Source organism: Lissotriton vulgaris, chromosome 8 (assembly GCF_964263255.1).
Source record: "Lissotriton vulgaris chromosome 8, aLisVul1.2, whole genome shotgun sequence".
In the NCBI taxonomy this organism is placed as follows: domain Eukaryota; kingdom Metazoa; phylum Chordata; class Amphibia; order Caudata; family Salamandridae; genus Lissotriton; species Lissotriton vulgaris.
The window spans coordinates 228,413,863-228,435,200 of record NC_141696.1 but is presented as its reverse complement, the minus strand read 5'-3'; the positions used below and the strand labels follow the sequence as shown (position 1 = coordinate 228,435,200).

Sequence of the window (21,338 nt, the reverse complement as noted above, 5' to 3'; positions counted from 1 at the left end):
AAAATAACTGCACATAGGCAATGGGAGCTGGGGTCTAGAATGCCCGAGTTAAGGAGTCTGGGTGCGCATGTCAGGATGAAGTTCCCCGCATTATTGAAGGTGATGTAGAGAAAAAAACTCCACAATTTTACTACCCCCCAAGAAGTCGATACCTTTCTGATCTTAATAAAAGAAAACTCCCATTAAGGGGTTATCTAGATGGAGGGTAGAACTTGAATTGCGATTTTTGCGGTATATTACCTGGTGTCCTCCCTTCCTATATGGTAAATTATTGGGAGCAATTAAAATTTAATAGAGTAGAGCTAAATAAAATAATAAATTTTAAAAAAAGGGGGAGAGAAAGTTTGTACATAATTATAAGAGAGTCATAGCATATTAGGCATCATGTCTAATGCTGTTCACATAAGAAGGTTTTGTCTTGGTGTTGGGTCAAGCGTGATCCCAAATAGGTGACTAGGATCGCAAAAGGAGAAAAGGGTGGGTTCCTCATGGGGGGAGACACGGGGGTGCAATAGGGAAAAAATATAAAAATTAATCCTCATACAAGTGTGTAGAAAGGAAAGTATAACGTTTGTGTGGGAACAGAATTCGGTTGATTTAAGGAACTCCCAAGATGGGTAGCACCATTAATAAAATCAAGCTAATCAGCTGGAATGTGAATGGGTTAAGAAATCGGAGAAAGATGTCCGCAGTGAGTGAATTCCTCAACATCTGTAAAGCTCATATTTGCTTTTTAGAAGAAACTCACTTAGAAGCACATGAGTGCAAGTTGGGGTTTGGCAAGCTCAGATGGGTCCAAGATGTTCTCTATTCGATAGAAAGGGGCAGCACCCGGGGAGTTGCAATAATAATTAGAAGCAATGCATGGATCAAAGTGGAGAAGCTCGATACAGACCAATCTGGGAGGTGGTTGGTGGCCACGCTATCAATAGGGGGTACCCCACTGGTGTGTGCAGTCTACTATGGGCGGAATCAAGATATTTCAGGGGCTCTCCTGAAATTAAAAGCCAGCCTTTTTGGTACAATTAGAAGACAATGTCCTGAAAGGTAAAAGTCAATAGGCAATTAATCATAGCATGCACATAGCATTACTTAGGTGGACAAGAAGGAGATAACTCATAGTTTTGTCAAAAAGAACTTATTCAGTTTTATGTGGAAAACATTTCATGGTCGGATACAGTTAGAAAAACAGCACTGCATAGAATGTAATGACAACCACATGGGCCTTGGTGCAACAAACGTGAATAAATAGTGCACTGTATCAGACCATGAAATGAATGTTTTCCACATAAAACTGAATAAGTTCTTTTTGACAAAACTATGAGTTTCTCCTTCTTGTCCACCTAAGTAATGCTATGTGCATGCTATGATTAATTGCCTATTGACATTTACCTTTCAGGACATTGTCTTCTAATTGCACCTTATCTACCCAGTCCTGACTTGGTCTAAGGGTTACACTCCTGTCTTGTTTAAAAAAAAAAAGCCTTTTTGGTACAGCAGCACCCATTATCTTAGGGGGAGATTTTAATTTGATATTTGATGAGTTATTAGATCACACCTCAAAGGCTAAATACACTCCTCCTCGCAAATCATACATGGAACTATCATTAAACAATTTAACTTGTTAGATATATGGAGAGTAATAAATGGGCGTAAAAGGGATTTTTCAATTTCTTACATTCCAGCTATACTCTCTGATCATTCTGCATTGGAATTGATTGTTAACCTCAAACAAAAAGAATGCCAGAGAAGGTGGACTCTGGACAGATCTTTGCTACTGAAGGATGAGGTTAAGTTAGACCTAGCGCCCCATTCAGAAGAATATTTTAGGCATAATTGTGGCACTGCAAACGACCAGGTTGTTTGGGAGGCCTTTAAGGTTGTTTTAAGAGGATTACTAAGTTCATTGATGATTAGGAAAAATAAATCTACGTGAAGGCTGGAGGAGGAGCACCTCTGTAAGATTAAGGAAAAAGAACAAGAATTGCAGAGGGCCTCAGTAGTCTCCCAGAATATAGTACCACGTCTACAAAACGAGCTAGATGGACTTGGGGCAGAATTTAAAGCTAGCCTGTACAAGATTCTAAAAGAGAGGTGGGATGCTAGCAAGCTCCAAAACTTCTCCTATGGGGAAAGATGTGATTATTTTCTTGCTGAGGGTTTGGCATCAAGGATAGCAAGAATTATTAAAACAATAATACACCAGGATCAAAGGGGTTTTATCCCCAGCAGACAGTTGAACAAACTAACTTTCCAAGTTATTGGGGCAATAGATGTGGCGACTGATAAGAAGCTCACTTTGATGCTAGTTGCTATTGACGCCGCTAAGGCTTTTGACCAGGTGAACTGGTCATACCTATGGGAATCCCTGCTTAGTTTTGGATTCCCCCTGTAATTTTGTTTCAGCAGTCAGATCTCTCTATTCTGCCCCTCAGGCAAAAATCTTAGTCAACTGAGCTTTGACGGACTTGGTTACTATTTCTAGAGGCACTAGACAGGGGTGCCCTCTGTCAACTCTGTTGTTCAATCTTTATATCGAACCTTTTGTCTGTCGGTTTAGGACCGACACTCAGATTAAACCTTTTAAAATTGCGGATCTGGAGCTAAAATTCGCTTTATACGCCGATGATCTGCTTATGTACACAATCAACCCCGCAGAAGCTATTCCTAGATTAGTAGATCAAGCCAAACTTTTCGGGGGAATCTCGGGTTATAGAATAAACAAAGACCAAACCGAGATTATGGAATGGAACCAAGAGGCTGAAACACAGTGAATTAAGCCCCGAATTAGGTATCTTGGGATCCACTTAGCACAGAAAATTGAAGATATATCTAAGATCAACTGGACTAGGGTTTCTAAAGATGTCTGTAGCTTGCTCCTGCGGTGGTCAAGTCTCCCCTTAAACATCTTCGAGAGAGTAAATCTTATAAAAATGATCATCTTGCCAAAAATAACCATTCTATTAAATTCCATTCCGCTATCCTTTATGGTTTCAGATATTGCGAAATTACAGGGAAAAATTGGTTCTTTCATTTGGAACACTAAGTCCCCTAGTATTGCTTGGAAAAAGCTTAGGAGAAGTCTAAACACGGGCGGTCTGGCTTTACCGGATTTACTCACATACTGTCACGCTTTTCATTTTAAAAACTTTAGAATTCTGGCCAACAAGATGGATTCATCCTCATTAGGTTTATTGTTTCGGGCTTTACTACACAACATCCCCCAGGGGCAAGAGTTTTCCTTTTCAAATTTGGGGATCCCAAGTTTTGTAAGAAAGTCAGGCTCAAGATTCTGGATGCTGCTTTAAAAAATTGGCTTTACATCAGGAAAAGCTTTAATATTTCTTATTATGTATGCCAGGCCCCAATTTGGGACTCCTGGGGCACCCCTGATTGTCTTAGAGATCAACTTTCTCGGCCACTGAAATTGGAAGGCATTCTACTCTGGGGAGTGCCTTTCTGGTATAACAGGTGGCACGCTCACTAGATTTAAGTATTACCAGCTGTCGGGATGGTGGGCAATGAACTCATGGGATCACGAAAAATTAAGCTCCAAATTTGATTCTGTTTCAAGGAGGGGAGGTTGGAAACAGGAGATTTCCTTTTGGTATTGGGCCCTTTTGGAAGTGGGTGGAGTCATGGAATCCGAACTTCAAAAACTATGGGGTAGTGTCTGTGGTGTCAATACTATAGACCCCCTCGTCGACCACAACAGCCCTGCAGTCACTGATCGATCTAATCTATGATCTTTCTAATTCTCATGCCAAGTTCTTAGTTCTGGGCGATTTCAACCTTTGGCCCTCTGGCCCTCATGATCTGGCTTATAGGGAACTTTGCCAAGTTTGCGGTAATATACAACTCGCTCAGCTGGTTTCATCATCTACACATAAGGGGCATACCTTAGACTTGGTTTTTGCTGACAAGGAACTGGTTGTGGTAATTGAGATCGTGGCTCAATGCTGGACTGACCATGCATTGATCAATATGTCCTTTGTCTTGCCCATTCTGCTGAAATCAAGTACTTTGAATGGCACTAAGTTTTCTCGACAATGGTCTCGTCTGCTGAGGGATTCGACCCGACCAACCTTACTACCTATGACCTTCCAGGTGGAGGGTAGCATGAATAAGAGTTACGATGCTCTCTGCCAACAAATCTTGGTCTCCTTAGATAAACTGGCCCCTATGCGCAAGGTAAAGAATAGACCAAGAGGAGCTAATGCCTGGTTCACTGCGGATCTTGGACAGCATAAACTCCGCTGTAAACAGGCAGAGCGCACCTGGAGGAGAGGGTATAAGGAACTGGATAGAGCAGCTTATAAAACGGCTCTGCAGGCATATAAGACCCAACTAAGAAATGCTAAAGCCAAATTCCTAGAAGACACTTTGGCGAAGGCCACTAATAAATCGCGGACCCTATTTAAGATGGTTAACAACTTATCTAATCCACCCTGCACAGTGTCAGCCATCCCGGCCTCACAGGAACTCTGTGATTCCTTGGCCACCACGTTTGAGGAAAAAATCAGGATTATCCTGAACGGACTCTCAGTGACCGGACAGTCTGCGCCACTTCCACCCCCTCCCTTAGAACATCCTTGTCATTCGGTAACGGTATGGGGAAAAGACAAGGCAGGTCCCTCCCGGTTATCTTCCTTTCCTATTCCCTCGCTAGAGGAATTTTGTGCCCTGGCCAACGGCGTATCTTCAGGCTCACCACTTGATCCAATGCCCCATAAGATCTGGAAGGCCTTTCAAGATGAGTTGTTTCCTCCACTCCATCTGCTGACAGTCACTGACTACAGCGTTAGTTCCAGACAGTTGGAAGCTGGCAATAGTGACCCCACTGCTAAAGAAGGCTTCTCTTGACCCATTATGCCCGGCCAACTACAGGCCTATATCGCTCCTACCATTCGCGATAAAAATTCTTGAGAAATGGGTAACGAGAGCCTTGTCCAACTTTCTGGAAACTAACTTCTGTCTGGATGCAGCCCAATTTGGCTTCTGACCGGCCCATGGCACCGAGACCGCATTGGTCACAGTGTTGGACGATCTACGAACGCGTGTCGACAGGGGCAAGTCAGCATTTCTAGTGCTGCTTGACATGTCGGCCGCGTTCGACACGGTGAGCCATGACGTCCTCTTGGCGAGTCTTCAAAACGTGGGAGTAAACGGTCTGGCCCTTAAGTGGATAACATCGTACCTTAGCAACAGACAGCAAGCTGTGGCATTACCACCATTTAGATCAGCCACCCGCCAGCTGAACCAAGGTGTCCCCCAAGGGTCGGCGATTAGCCCGATTCTTTTTAATCTATATCTCCGACCCCTGGTAGAACTAATCAAGTCATTCGGCATATCAGTCATCAATTATGCCGATGACACTCAATTGATTTTCTCACTTGAGGGCACTGAGACAGTTTCGAGGGATACCTTTCACCGCTGTATGTCGGCGACAGCTGACTGGCTACGAGCTAACTCACTCCAATTCAATGGATCGAAAACGGAAGTACTCCACTGTTCCCTAGACCGCCTCCCTCGCGGTTTACCAGACAATTTTTGGCCCACTTCTATCCCGGGTTCGGTGGAAGCTGCAAAAGCAGCTCGTAATTTAGGAGTTCAGTTTGAACCCAACTTACAGCTTGATGCTTCTGTAAACAAGACTGCAGCGACTTGCATGGGCCTGTTGCGTGCCCTTCGGAAGATCCTACAAATACTTCCCCGGGATACCAGAGCAGAGGTAGTGCGGAGTTCCATTCTCAGTAGGTTAGACTACTGCAACGCACTACTTCTGGGAGCCCCTAAGACCCTGATCTTAAAGTTGCAGAGGATCCAAAACATAGCTGCTATATTGGCTCTGTCTTTGCCACGATCAGCCTCATCGTCTGCAGCACTAGCTGATCTACATTGGCTGCTGGTCCAGCAGAGGATTGCCTTCAAGGCTTTATGCCTTGTATACAGGGCGCTCCATGGACTAGGACCAATACCAATTCAAAACCTTTTCTCATGGTACCAAGCTGCCAGACCCTTGAGATCATCTTCGGCGTTCCTGGTAAGAACTCCCAGAATCAATAGAGTGAGGATGGGCGGCCGTGCCTTTAGTTTCACAGCCGCCATGCTATGCAATACCTTACCTTTGGCACTAAGAAGCAAACAAGATCTGCCCTCCTTTAAAAGGGACCGTAAGACCTACCTGTTCCCAAGAGCAATGTAAACTTCACCTCGCATGACGGTTAGACATGGTCTCAGCGCCAGGATACCCTTTCGGGTGACAGCTGCGCTTAATAAGCATTACATACATTACATTTACTAATAATATTGGGGACATCTGGGGCGATTCTTTCACTATGTTGCAGGCAGTGGTCAAATCCACCGCTCTTAAAAGAAATCAGCTTTATACCGCATATTCCGCATATAGGGTATATTGGACACCTGGAAAACTAACTTAAGATGACAGGATTAGAATACCACTGCCATAGGTGCAAGTACCCGGCCGCAGATGATCTCCATATGTTTCTGGATTGTCCGGGGATTTCCCACTATTGGACTGAAGTCCAGGCAAAAATGGCCTTGTCCCCCTGAAAATCAAAAAGGCCAATTTTCAACTTCTTATAAAACTATTCGTTCTGATATATTCATTAAGTGTCAAGGAAGTATTTAAGTCACTGTAACAGTTTTTTTTTCATTTTAATCCATTCTTGAGTGTCTTTTTTACACTTTGATGCACCAATGATGTTTTGGGATACAGTCATTTTTTGCTTCAGAAGACTTCAAAAGTGTTAGAACTTCATTTTGGAGGTACACGAGACACTGCAATTGCACCTATATACTTATAAAATTATTTTGTATTATGAAAATGTTTGACCTCTGGTGGTCAAGCGGAACTTTTTCCCCGCTCAGAGTTCCACGACTTCCTTCACAAAAGTGACCTTGTCCCCCTGAAAATAAAAATGAAGGCTTTCAACTTTATTTATAAAACTTTTCATTCAGTATGTGTTTAGGATGTTATTGAACCTCTGCAACATTGTTTTCATTTTAATCAATTTTTTTGTATTTTTGCACACTTTGATGCACCAATGTTGTAGTGGGACCTTGGCATTTTTTTGCTTCAGGTAATATTTAAAATAGTTTAAAATGTTAATATTGGGAGCCAGACCTCCTGCTAGATCACCTGAGGTAAAATATGGGTTCCTGATATCCACAGGGACCCACAAACTGACATGAGAGTTAATACCAAAAATTAGCAAAAGCTGCCCAAAAATATGTTTGACAAGTTTTGCTTATTTTGCAAATTGCTCGGCCTGCATATCAGAGTCACTTGGTGGGTACATAGAACATTAATACACTTGTTAGAAAGGTCAGCTTTGATGCTTTGAAGGGTGTATGCACATTTTCTATCATAAGAAGATATTTTTCACCCCTGGCCAAGGAGAAAAACCTGACATCTTACCCGACTCAGAGCTCCATACTCTTGTGTAGAAGAAGCGACTCTTTCCCCTGAACATCATATAAATTATACAAATATTACTAAAACAGGTGGCTGGATGCTAGAATTGAGTTCCAGGCACTGCTGATGTATCACCCGAAGTATAATATGGGTTCCTGATGTCCATAGGAACAAAAAACTGTAATGAGAGTTGATAACAAAAATTTACAAAAGCTGTCGAAAAATTATAAAGTAAAGTTAGAAATACTGTCTAGCATACACCCCAGTTCCCTGTACAAAACAATATCTAAATCTATTTATTAGAAAGCTCATATCTGATACTTAAATGGTTTTTATGTACCCTTTGTACTGAAAGGCGTTTTTCTTACCTCCAGGCAAGGCAAACCCCAGGATCACTAACTGTCATATAGGCAGACAATATTTTCTGAGATGAGGTAGCCCAAATGTGAGCAGAACTAGATAAGATAGTAATTGGTCACAAAACATGACTAACCTGCATGGGACAGCCCTTTAGGCTTATAAGGAATCCTCACCCACATTTCCATCATGACATGCTTCATCACTTGACTCCTGTTTCTAACCAACCAGTTGTGATATCAAGCCCTCTCCAAGGCTGATGCTCAACTAAAGATGCTATTGTTTCATTGCTTATGTCCTATTTTCTGGTTTCTGTAGGAATTCAACCTTCAATGATATCTTCTGCATTCCATTTTTTGGTAGAAATGGTTGATTTGATGTTCTGTCGGCATTCGTCTTGTAAAGTGTTCTGCAGATACTGGCAGTACTTGAGGGTTATATAACATTATATAATTTTAAACCCTTATTATAAGATTTCTTTAAAAGTCACAAGCACTTACTCTGCCTTCTTCCTTTCTCAATGTTTGTTGTAAGATTTTCCAACTGCGATAGCAGTATCGTGAATGCTCCCCAACCAGCGCAACATGGATTTTTTTCGTTGTTCTCAGTTTGACAAACAGGCTACAGGTGTCGAACAGAAGATTGCACAGAGGAAACCAGCAACAGCAGAGGTAAGTTGAGGTGTTGAGGGTCGTAGACGCACACCCTGTTTTCACCAAGGCCCAGGCCAGGGGCTTTGGATGCAGGGGTGTCCTTTGAAACCAGTTTCAGTGGGGGGGATCCTCTGGATTTAGTCAGCAGGCGTCGTCGTGGGGTCCAGGATGGCTCAGCCAATGCTGGACTTGAGGTCAAGATCACTGGGGAAACCATTCTGGATTTGTGAGCAACCTGGACACAGCGCAAAGGCGTTGGGTGCAGAGTGGTCGAGGATTGTGGATCCAGAGTTCATCATAGACCTTGGTTTTGTTTGCTTTGTGGACAGAACAGCTATGCTCAGAGGTTGGAGGTCCTCCCAGGGTTTGTGGAGGTCACTGACTGCCAGACAGGTGAAGTTTATTTTCAAAATGCTCAAGGGCTGCAGACCAGCCGGGGACAAGTCAGTGGGCATCTTCAGTATTCTTCAGCATGGGTCTTCTTTGTCCTTTTTCTTCTTTTGTCAGCAGTAACTAGTTCCCAGACGGGGGGACCACCTAAATACTACTTTTAGGGGAGTAGCTGGTATGGTCAATGGGCACCTTACATGGGTGACTACACCCTCAATTATGCCACATTCCTGTGGGAAGGGGCGCAGTCTAAGCTCTAATTGGAGGGGCCTCCACATCTTCAAGATGGAAGGGACAGAAAGATGTGCTTTACCTCACCTCCGCTAACTTAGGGGTGGAGTTGGCAGAGGTGGGAACATCTCAGTCTTCCAGTTATTCCTGCTGGTTTTCCAGCCCAAAATGGAGGTATAAACCAGAGGCTGCTATCTGCTGCTAGCAGCAGTGGCTGGGGGTTGAATTACAAAAGCAGCAGGACTTTGGAGCTTTCCTTTTGAGTACTGGACCCATCCTGGTGGAATGCTACAAACTTAATTTAACTTTCAGAATCTAGAGGAAATCAGCCCACCCTGGTGTGTTAATTGTCCACTATCTCTGTTCTATCCAAAGGACTCACTTTCGCTCCACATTGTGGACTGAATATATTTGATCTATTTAGAGACTTGCAGTCCTTTCTACACAAGATTAGGCTCAAATTCTTTTTTCTAGGACAAGATGAAACATCAGATGTATTTAATCGGTCAGGGCTACGACCTAAATCATCTTTCACCCCAACAGTAGATCAATTACCTCCTCCGGTTACTATATTTGAGCAAATCATTTTTGAAAAATTCACGAATATCACCAACCACATCCCTAAAACACCTTTTAACCTTACTGCAGTAGAGTACAAAGCTTTAAAAGACATCAAAGCAGATAAGAACCTCACAGTAAAAGCGTGCGATAAGGGAGGGGGGATCGTATTCTATGATACTTCTAGCTACGTTTCCAAAATGGAAGAAATGTTGAGCGATACCCGATTTTATGCACCAATTATCAGAGACCCCCCAACTCAGACGAAGAACAAAATTTAAAAAATCACAGACAAAGCCCTGAGGGATGGAGAGATATGTAAAAATGAATGGGAATATCTAAATGTAACTAATCCAAAACTAGCTAGCATTTACGGAATTCCGAAGGTTCATAAAAACAGTCTTGACCCTCCTTTAAGGCCCATAGTAACTACTATTGGCTCAGTAACAGAGCCTTTAGCTAAATATGTGGACGCTATTTTATGCCGACACATCTCCCGTATCCCGGGATATGTACAGGACACCAGACATATCATTAACCAAGTGGAAAATGTAAGATTCTGCAACACCTCCCAACTGTTAGTCACTATGGATATAGAAGCACTATACAGTAATATCCCCATCATGGGAGCTTTGGAAGCAACCCACTGGTTTTTACAAACAAACATACAACATCATTTGTCCAACTTTATTTGTTCTAGAATGTCTGAAGATTGTGCTCATGGACAACATCTTTGAATTTAATGGCAATCTCTGAAAGCAACAGCAAGGAATCAGCATGGGTGCTTCATGCGCTCCCACGATTGCCAATATTTATATGTCCCTATTTGAAAGCCAGGTCATCTTTAATGAAATCGCACCATTCTATGAATCTGTGACCAATTGGTCGAGATACATAGATGATGTATTTTGTATTTGGATTGATAATGAGGATAACTTAGATCTATTCCTTCAATGGATAAATCTGTGCGACAATAACATCAGGTTTACTCATCATGCAGACAGGACACAAGTAGAGTATCTAGATGTCATCATTAAACATCAGGATGGAGCCCTTGCTGTGGACTTATACGTTAAGCCCACAGCTAGAAACACATTACTTCATTATGACAGTTACCATCCGACCATACAGAAAAACAGTGTTCCATTTGGTGAATTTCTTCGGTTACGACGTAACTGCACGAATTTATCGGACTATGATGATAAATCCCTCATGATGAAGTCAAAATTTCTGTCCAGAGGATATCCGAAAAAAATCATTCGGGACTCATATAAGCGGCCTCGCTTTTATGACCGACAGCATCTGTTGTCACCAAGTAAAGACAAAACAACCCCCAACCTAGAGTTTATCACCAAACACTCAGTTCTCAACGAACGAATTCGACAAACTGTTTGTGCCCACTGGCACATATTAAATGTGAACAGACCCAAAGAGAAACAGTTACCTAAACCCATGTTTGCTTATAAAAGAAATAAATCTTTAAAAGATCACATTGTACGATCACGTATTGCAACAAGCACCACAAGTGGGCAACAATCACTGACCAATATACAACCAGTCACAGGCACTCTCAATTGTTCAAACTGTAAATGTGCTTCAGCGATCCAAGGTCCCACTTTGCTTTTTAACAAACAGCTCATTAGACCCTTAGACCTTAACAACTGTAAGAGCTCCAACGTGATCTACTTGATCATTTGTCCCTGCAAAAAAGGCTATGTGGGACAGACAGGCCGAGCTCTGAATGTTAGACTGACAGAACATTGGTCTGCAATCGGGACTCGCAAATTAATAGCCCCCATGGTCACTAATTACCTAGAGCAGAACCATGAACCTGATAATATGTCCTGGTATATCCTGGAGAGGAAACGCCCGAGGATAGGCCTAGATCTAGATAAGATAAGGAAACTATGTGAGGTGTACTGGATCTTTTTATTGGGGACAGCAGTAACAGGATTGAATGCAGAAATACCATGGGAACAGGCCATAACATGAATTCAAAGATGGCAACTGACTACAATTAATGTGTTTCTATAACTTCTGATATATAGATCTGTTCCATGTGCTGTAATTGAATTGTGCCTATAGATGACACATCCAAGACATATTTACTTTATATGTATAATTATCCAGGTGAACTTCATATTTTTACACTTTATTATAATAATTTATTATCCATTCACTGAGGTTACACAATAAGTTTGTTTCTTTATTGTCTTCTCTTTTGAGACAATTGCCTCCTTTTCTATCACTCCTATTTTTGTTTCTAGCATGACTTTTCTTTGCTCATCCCTTTGTTCATAATGCCAGAGACTACCCATTCAGCAGTGCCTGTCGAATTTTAGATCGGAGTTTTAGAACGAAAGGTCCTTATCGAGACAACATCTAGACAACTCCAGTATTTTCAGTCGGCATCATTCTCAGTGCTAGTTCCACTACCCCTTCCATTACTATATGGCAGTCCGTCTTCTTTGTTCTATCCCATACAGATACCTGGTTAATAGGTTGTGGCACGGAAGCAACCACAAACTTTTATTCCTGCCATTTACTCGGATAACAATGAGGTTAAAGCCTGACGAACCACCGGTTACATGTTATAGTGCCACCGTTACTCATACATAGTACGATTCCGCAACATTCAGACAGGTACTAGGATTTGCGACTTAACAATTTCCTTTAGTTTCAGCTTATTACCACCATAAGTGGGATCTCTGACACTCAAAACAAATTTTTCTTTACCGTCTTGCCACCGCTACAGACACAGATCTAACCTTTGCAAGATGGCGCCCATTTTTTCCACATTACCGGCAAGATGTCCGCGTATCATAGCCCTTCACAAGTAGTACGACATCACACTAATTGGGCATTTGTCAGTTACTGCTAATCAGTCATTCCTTCAGTTTCAATTCACTGCTACCACTAGTGGGATCGGTGACATGTATAGAAGTATCTGACCACCTCTTTCATCTCTATAGTCAGAGTCAACCCTTATAATTTGGCGCTTATATTTTCCTTACGCTTGGTATTGCCGTCGGGCTACAATTTATTCGAATATTTATGTCCGTAATATCGCGAGACTTAAATCGATTTTGCGCCAAGCCCCTACGCTTAAAATGGACCATTTAATCACGTCATGTTGTGCAAGGGACCTGATGTAAGACGACCGCTCCATGTACCCAGGCTTCTATTTCCAAGTAAGTGTTGCAGCATGCCGTTGGGGTTTTTCCCGTTATTTGCTTAGATTGTTCAGATAGTCGCCACTATAGTGAGAAGGGTCTTTATTTGGTAGCTTATATAACTTTCTTCCCTCCTTTTATCTGCGTGTTAGCAGCACCTACCTGGCTGTGTTGCGGGGTGTTTTCGGACTGTTATAGGTAATAACACAAGCAGTAGACCCCTACCGGCCACAATCAGAATTGGTGTCTCCACCCCACATTCAGGCCTTGGGAATAGTTTGCTGCTTTGTCGAACTGTAACGTTAACCAGTAATTGTAAATAAATACTCTATCATCTCCCCTAGATGTTGCCTATGCAAGAATTATTACGGAATTCATATATCCCAAATAAATCAGAACCCCATATGAGGTTGGGACCAATTATCTCATTCAGGTAGGAAGAGCTTGGTAACCTTTGGTCTTGTTATTAATTTCCAACCATAATAGATCGGCCACTTACATTATGTTTGTATCTCTTTATTAATCTTGCTCTTCAGTGACTTTGAACGGGCTACGTTGCTCCTCTTCATCATACCCTTGCAACTACTCACTGTTTTATCTACACGATGAGGATATTCTTCTCACAAGGTACATATTCAGTGATATTTCATAGCAACTAAGTAGACATTCTGCATATACCAATACTAACTGTACCCTTGTTTTGTTACAATTTCTCTGCTGGTCATGTTAGATTAAGTCTACGTACCCTACAGTGTTGGTGATATTTTTACCCGTTATAACTAAAGATTCCAGTCATCTATTCTGTATTCTCGACTATTCAGGTATCGTCACATTTATAATACCCTCGGCTATTTTCTTTAGGCCATTGTAATTGCAATGTACATTAGCCTACTTTCCATTTAGAGACAGTCCCATCTGTAACTATGCATTGCTTCTCAATAGATAATCAGCTTTTTAACAGTCAGTTTCCTTCTCCAGACCCTATCCCTTCACAGGAGTTATTCGCTGTCAACCCCCCAGGTTAAATATGAATTGGTTTAGTGTCTCATCTATAGGCATGCATTGTTATTTCCTGTGCTCTCTACCATTTGTCAGACAAGCTTATCAACTAGATGTAAATATGCATATATTGTATAGATTATAACAGGCTTTTGGTGAGATATAACCCTGCACTGTGCATAGGCAAAGCAATGTATTAATATTTTCACATTAACCCCCGAGGTTTAATATAAATTGGTTTAGTGTCTCATCTATAGGCATACATTGTTATTTCCTGTGTTCTCCACCATTTGTCAGACAAGCATATCAACTAGATGTAAATATGTATATATTGTATAGATTATAACAGGCTTTTGGTGAGATATAACCTTGCACTGTACATAGGCAAAGCAATGTATTAATATGTTTATATTTTTCATGTATATAAATGACATTTTTGGCTTAGTTAGACTACTTTTACCGGATGTTAAGAGAGATTGATTGAGCCGAATAAAGTATCAAGAGAAATGAAATTTACATCATGTGAATAATGAAGACTTTGCTAGTTTGCTAATGACATTTATCTTTTGTTCCATAGTCAACGTAATTGTAAATGAATACAGACTTCCTGAAGAAGGCTGACGCCGAAACGCGTTGAAATGGGAATGCACTTCTGTATTTTGTAAATTATTTATATTGTTTGTTATCACTGTTGCTATTTCATTCACAACATCTATGTCACATGAACCAGAAAATGTGTATGTATTAATTAATTTATAACAATACAAAAATATTTTTCTACAAAAAAATGAAGATAATATAATTAATAAAAATATCGAAAATATCAAGACAAAACATAGTGCGAGTTCAGTCATTAGCATTATGGTCTTCTTCACTCAAGTACAACAGGCACAAAACCTGGTGCAATTTTATTCTTCCTTTTCCTAAACATTGTTTCCTTGCTAGGGTTCATCCCATTAGGCAGGGGCCCCTCCTTCCTAAACTAGTGTTAATTTTTCATGCCAGCAGCATGTAGGGAAATAACTGGGGGTTGGGGGGGGGAATTAGAAAAATGTTTGGATATTTTCAGTTTTTGCTGCAAAGTCTTTAACGTACAAATATATTTATACATTTATATCTCAAGAACCACATATGCTAGAAACTTTTGGAATGTGAAGATCTGTCCACTCCAGTGTGTTAATGTGCATGTCCATAGCATATAAAAAATAGCTAAAATAATAAAAGAAATAAAGAAATAAAGAAATAGGGAAAATGTTTTCGTCTTAAAATTGTGACAGTAAAATTCTGATTTATTCACATGTTGCACACCTACACATTTTTTTTAAACTTGCAGTTTTTCAACTGCAAGGGATGTTTTTAGCACATCTCTGCTCTTGCGATGAATGTGTGTGCTTTTCCTTCAGGTTGGTGTGAAACTTCTTCCATTTGAGTAACCTGAGCTGGGAGCTGGTGGAAGGAGTGGACACTAGTGAGTTGTGGCATTGCACCAAGCACAACAGGAACTGCCAGCAGGTGAGAGGAATTGATACTGGGGAGGTGTGAAATACTGAGCCTGAGCTGGAAACTGGCAGCTGGTGGGAGGAGCTGGCCCTAATGAGGTGTGACGTTGTTCCCAGATGCACAACATGAGGTGGGAGCTGGTGGGAGGAGCTCACACTACGGAGGTGTAACCCTACTTTACATTAGCCAAAGCAATCCTTGCAGATAATGTTCTCCCCCCTGAATATCTATATAACTAGCAGCCCCCCCCATAAAATCCTGTACTTGACTACAGGCAGATACAGGTGGTCTGGATCATTTAGTGCTACCCAGATTCCTTTTTTCCTTAAAACCTTTCGAATATATTTCCCTCTAAAGTAATGTGCGGTCTTTGCAATGTTTGATATTTTAATGCATTGAATTCATGTTTTTGCAGCATATAACAAGGATACTGAATTTGTTTTGCCCTACAATCTGTTACTCATTACATGCCCTTTCTATTTGCTTTTCAGCAAAGCAAATCGCATTTTGTTGGTTTGCAAAAAGTGCTTTAAAAATTGTGAACAGTTGTCAGTTCACTTGGCCAGAGTTTCCATGAAGAAAAGCACTCCTGAAGAAATTGCAACAGTTGTAAATGAGGTAAGGGAATCAATGATTGGTCATCTACTAAATGGAAGAATGTACACCGATGATTATCTCGAGCTTCTTTTCAATGAAGACACCAGAAAAAACGTCATCAATATGCTGAAAACAAATGGGTGTTTTGTTGTTGGAAAGCCTGTTGATCAAGTTCTTATGCAAGTTACATATTTTTTTTTGCTTTCAAATCATTGATCATTATTACTAGTTTGCTACCATTAGAATCGCCAAACTATTTGCATTTCTACTGCATTATGTGAAATCATACATAATTTTGAACCCTGAAACCTTTAAAATTAATTTAGGTTCTCTATTTTACTAGCACATGACTTAGGATTTAAGAGGATCACTATTCCATCCGTGCAAGTTACATTGTCATCTGAAGAAACCTGTATGTTATTAACTGTTGCAGCTGCTCACTTCATGCTTTATTGCTCAATTATATGCCTTACTTTTAGACTCCCTAAAACACCAGATGAAGACAAGGAAACTGTACACCTGAGAAAAGAGGAAGAAGCTGTTGAATGATATCAACCGTAAGTTCAAATGACCAAAATCTATTTGCACCACATGCATCTCAGATAGTAATTTATAAACTGTTGGGGCCTGTGTCCATGCTAGGTCTAGAAATATGCCCTAGGACCCCTCTTTATCAGTTTTTCATGTTCTTGTGCAGCCAAGGCTGCGGGTCCCAAATTTTAGCAACCTCTCAGAAATAGTTAGGTTTTATACCTTATGAATCATAATGTTTAGCTCTTTTTGTGTATTGTGCATTTTGTCGTGAAATTATACCTTTCCTACCAGTTATTCATAGTCATAATAAAATATAATTATCTTGGTGCAATGGCTGAGAATTGAGGGTTAGCCTTTGATGACAATGAGGTACAATCTATACTGTTGGATAAACCCAGCATATTGAATACCATACCTCTAGTGATTTGCAGCAATGAGGACGAGTGGGCAAAAGTTCTTGGCCTCAAAAAATCCCACTCATATACAGCAATACATGGGGCTATTATGGGCGAATATCTACGGGGCAATTGTGCCCCCACAGGGCTGATAGTGACTAATGCTCCCAGGCTTTTTCTGAATGATGAGGAATTTCTCAAGGCCTGGTCTTTAATAGCCTGGAGGTGCACAAGAGATTGGCTTATCCTATAATAAAAACTGCCGAGAAAGTGGCTGACACCATCCTTGTTGAAATTAAAGTTCTAGAATCACAAATAAAGACTACCATAACCAGTACCTTGTTCAAAAAAAGCCAAGAGGAGACAAACAAGAATAACAAAGAATTTATAGACTCCATTTTAGTCACTAAAATAGAGAAGTTCAAAAAAGACCTGGTGAGATTTTCTGCAGAGAAAATTTACCCATACATAAGCGACTCATATGTACGACAAGAGTTCACAGAAACAGACGTAGAGGAGGGTCGACATATGGTACTTCTAGTTCTGATGATATCTCCAGTGACTTAGACTCCTCCATTAAAAGTAATGCATCCACAAGGGGTTGAGGCAGAGGAAATCAACAGAAATGGAGAGGTGGCAATCAGAACCAATTCCCTCAATGGTGGCAACCCAATCAGTGGAGTTATGGAGGCCAGGGCTTTTGCCCCGCAACAATTTCCAGTAAAGTTTAATACTCAGCCTTTTTTATGCTTTGGCCGGGGTCGATCCAGAGGCAGGAAACGGGGACAACAAGCACAAGTCCACTGGAGCCCCCCAACACCATTGATGGCTCTGGAGTGGCAAGAAGAAACCCCAAGATCAACCGGAGACCAGTGCTGGAACAGCCTCGTGATGAATTTGAGCTTGAGACCACTAACAGAGAGAGAAGATGCAGTCTTGAACAGAGGACTAGGATTTGTAGTCACACATGTAGGTGATCGCTTTCAAACTCTTATTGAGAAGGCAAAATTCTTTCGAAAAATCAGACTACATTTTTTCTTTGCTAAACATAGTAGAGATGAGATGGAGAAAACGGATACCAATACTGTCCTCAAAAAACAATCCACCTTTAATCCACCAATACAAGGCATGCCTGCTAAAGTTTTAGCGTTTGAGCAAGCAGTGGAGAAAGACCACACTGTACCAAAAGGAAAATCATTCCTTTGTTAATTTACCTAAAATTGAACAAGCCCTTCACAGCCTTAGGTCTGATGAAGAATTGACAATCAAACCAGCCGACAAAGGCGGTGCGATTGTCCTATTAGATACCACCACTTATCGGGCAGAGTGTCTCAAACAATTACAAGACAGAAGAGCGTACCTTCCTCTCACTGTAGATCCAACAGAAAGAATTGGAACCACCACCATCACTCACGTGGTAGAAGAAGCCATGGCAGAAGGTTGGATTACACCACAAGAGGCAGGCTTCATGCGTACTGTACATCCTAATATGCCATACTTCTACGCCCTGCCCAAGGTTCATAAGGCACAGAGACCTCCACCTGGGTGTCCTATTTATTTCAGGAATAGGTTCCATTTTAGAACCCATGTCTACTTTTGTAGACCATTTTCTGTGCCCAATGGTCAAGGAGATGCCCATCTTCCAACAAGACACCAAAGATGTTCTTCGTCTATTACCTGAGCTTAAGTTTGACATCATGACAGATCATATGGTGTCATTTGACGTAGAATCATTATATACCTCTATCCCTCAGGACGACACCTTGGAGGTGATTACCACTCTACTGACAGAGAGGAATTTTGATTCCATCACTCCTGTCCAGTTCATCATGGCATGCGCCAGTCTTGCTATAAAGGAGAACTTTTTTTCATTTTGAGAACACAATTTATTTGCAGACTTCGAGCACAAGTATGGGAAGCGTTTTTGCTCCAAGTCTAGCAAATCTTCATGTCCATAGCTTTGAGCAGAAACATATTTTAACATCTACAAATCCTTCGCTCTAAGTCTAGCAAATCTTCATGTCCATCACTTTGAGCAGAAACATATTTTAACATCTACAAATCCTTATTGTGACTCAATACGAGTTTGGAAACGTTATATTGACGATAACTTCGTCATATGGAGAGGAAACATTGAATATCTTTATCTGTTTCTAAAATGGCTTATCCGCAGGAATGTTTTGTTGCGATTCACAGTGGAGCATGACAAAAATCAGCTGGCCTTTTTGGATCTGTTGATATCAGCTACCTCTTCGGGTCATACATCAGAACTGTACAGAAAACCTATGGCACGCAACTCACTGCTATGTTATGATAGCCGTCATCCCAGGTCACTAAGAAATAACCTTCCGTATGGACAGTTCCTGAGAATTCAAAGAAATTGCTCTATGAAAGAAGGTTTTAGAGAACACTCTTCCTCCTTGGCCGAACAGTTGAAATCAAGGAAATACCAGAACAAGCATTTGCAATGCAATAGGTCTCGCATTATGAAAGTTTGAGCTATTGGTCTTGTAAATGACAATTTTTTTATTTATGTGTTGGTTTCGAAAGAAGCTAAATTAATAGCTTTGTCATTTACAATGCCAATAGTTATAACTTTCGCAAATGTGACACCTATAGCATTTGTAATGCACCATGTTTTGTATTTACTTGACTTAGATGTATTGATATTACAAATAACCACGGCTCGACATTGGTTAAAGGCCTCAGATATGAGATGGTGTCCACTGAAGCAAAAAGAGAAATGCAGCTATTTCCATACAATATGAAGCACCTGGATGACAGATAGTGTTGCATGAGCAATAGTTAACCCTGAAATACAAATTGTTCCAGTAGCAGGGGGGAGAGGGGGTAGGGAAGGTTCCTGTAAAAAAACTACCACAGTTGCGCCCTGAAAGCATATTCAGTAATACAGCCACATGCCTCTCTTTGTTCTAAATGTGTCTGTCTCATGCCTTTTAGATTTGTATTTTGACGCAGTCCCCCCACATCTGCCTGCTACCTTCTATGTGCAATAGAACTGTCATGGAGTGCGCAGTTTTGGGTACATGGCAAGACAATCAAGCTGGGATGCACCCGTGAGCCCTCTGTGCCTTGGTCTGTGACAGGGTGAGATTATTGTTCCTTGTAGCCTGGTCACAGCACGTGCTGACAGGACGTGCCTGTGTGTTTCCGGCCCGTGCCTTGAGAAGGTAGATTTAGCGCAGGTGATTATGGGATTACCATAATAAGGGTTTATGCAGTCCTCAGAGGTGTAACCTCAGGCTGCATGTTTAGAGAAAGGCCGCGAGAGAGGGCTTTGGGATTTAGTCGCTGCCCAGAAATTAGGGCACATGTTTGTTGGCATTGACAAAAAGCTGATGTAGCAAAACAAACCATGAGATAAGTAATGTAATGTGAAGGGTGCTCGGTTGCTTGGAGAAACGACATTCAGTGACGTATGACTGTGAGGGATATTTTGCAAATGATAGAAAAGTAACAAAACCCAAAAGGTCGGAAAGTGACCCAGGGGAGGTGTGAGTTGACACCTATTCGTGGCAGTTGCTTTTCATTCTGGCACTTGTTTTTGTCTTTCTCCATAACAGAAGTTGAACTACAAGCAGCAGATTGCAAAGAGAAAATATATTCTGGAAACGGTCAGCACACCTAACGGGGCCTCTTGAAATCGCCGGAGACTATAGGAAGAATAGGATGGCAAAGGATGGGGGAGGGTGGGTGGGGGGCGGCAAGAGGTAAAGGGGGGAGGTAAAGGGGGGGGGCAAAGGGTGATGCACGTTCAGGAGGCCGAAGGCCTGAGGCTAGAGGTGGACAGGCTTAAAGGGTGCATTACCTTCAAGCTTGTCACGTCTGGAATCTTCAGCCAGATGTGACGTGAGCTTTACTAAATGCATTTTGCACATTCAGAATTGTAAGCCCATACCAATTAAGGGAACATTAAAACTGCTTATTGTGGAATTCATAGGGTGCCGGCTCGACATTGGTTAAAGGCCTCAGATATGAGATGGTGTCCACTGAAGCAAAAAGAGAAATGCAGCTATTTCCATACAGTATGAAGCACCTGGATGACAGATAGTGTTGCATGAGCAATAGTTAACCCTGAAATACAAATTGTTCCAGTAGCAGGGGGGAGAGGGGGTAGGGAAGGATCCGGTAGGAAGGGAGAGAGATGAGACAACAAGTCCTAAACAAGTGGGGAGGCATGGGGAAAATGTTATCGGCTTGACTGTGCAGTTAGCCAGAAGGGTCACAAGTTTAAATAGCAAAAGCTCAAGCAGCAATATCGAGAGGTGGTGGGGGCAGGGTTAAGTGGTAGGGAGAGAAGAGGCCCGCTGAGCGCACGCTGGGGAAGCCTTTGATGTTAATTAACAGGCCTGTGGTGAGTCCTGAGGTACTGGAGAACAGATGGCCGTGAAGCAGGGGGCGGGGCAGCGGAACCCTTTGAAGTCACGGCCTGTGGCCGTGATGGCAAATGCTGCTGGCAGGGGAAGCCTGTGGGTGAAATGCAAGCTCTTGC

The 21,338-nt window shown here is 41.6% G+C and overlaps 1 protein-coding gene and 1 long non-coding RNA gene across 2 annotated transcripts in view; both read left to right on the top strand.

Moving 5' to 3' along the window:
• The window catches only part of LOC147696912 (uncharacterized), a 232,242-nt gene that overhangs the window by 139,794 nt on the left and 71,110 nt on the right, over positions 1 to 21,338 (top strand). The window lies entirely within an intron of this gene.
• LOC147696913 (uncharacterized) lies at positions 12,477 to 13,540 on the top strand. The gene is made up of 3 exons (XR_015299125.1): positions 12,477 to 12,818; positions 13,145 to 13,233; positions 13,337 to 13,540. It is a non-coding gene; the product is annotated as an uncharacterized LOC147696913 (long non-coding RNA).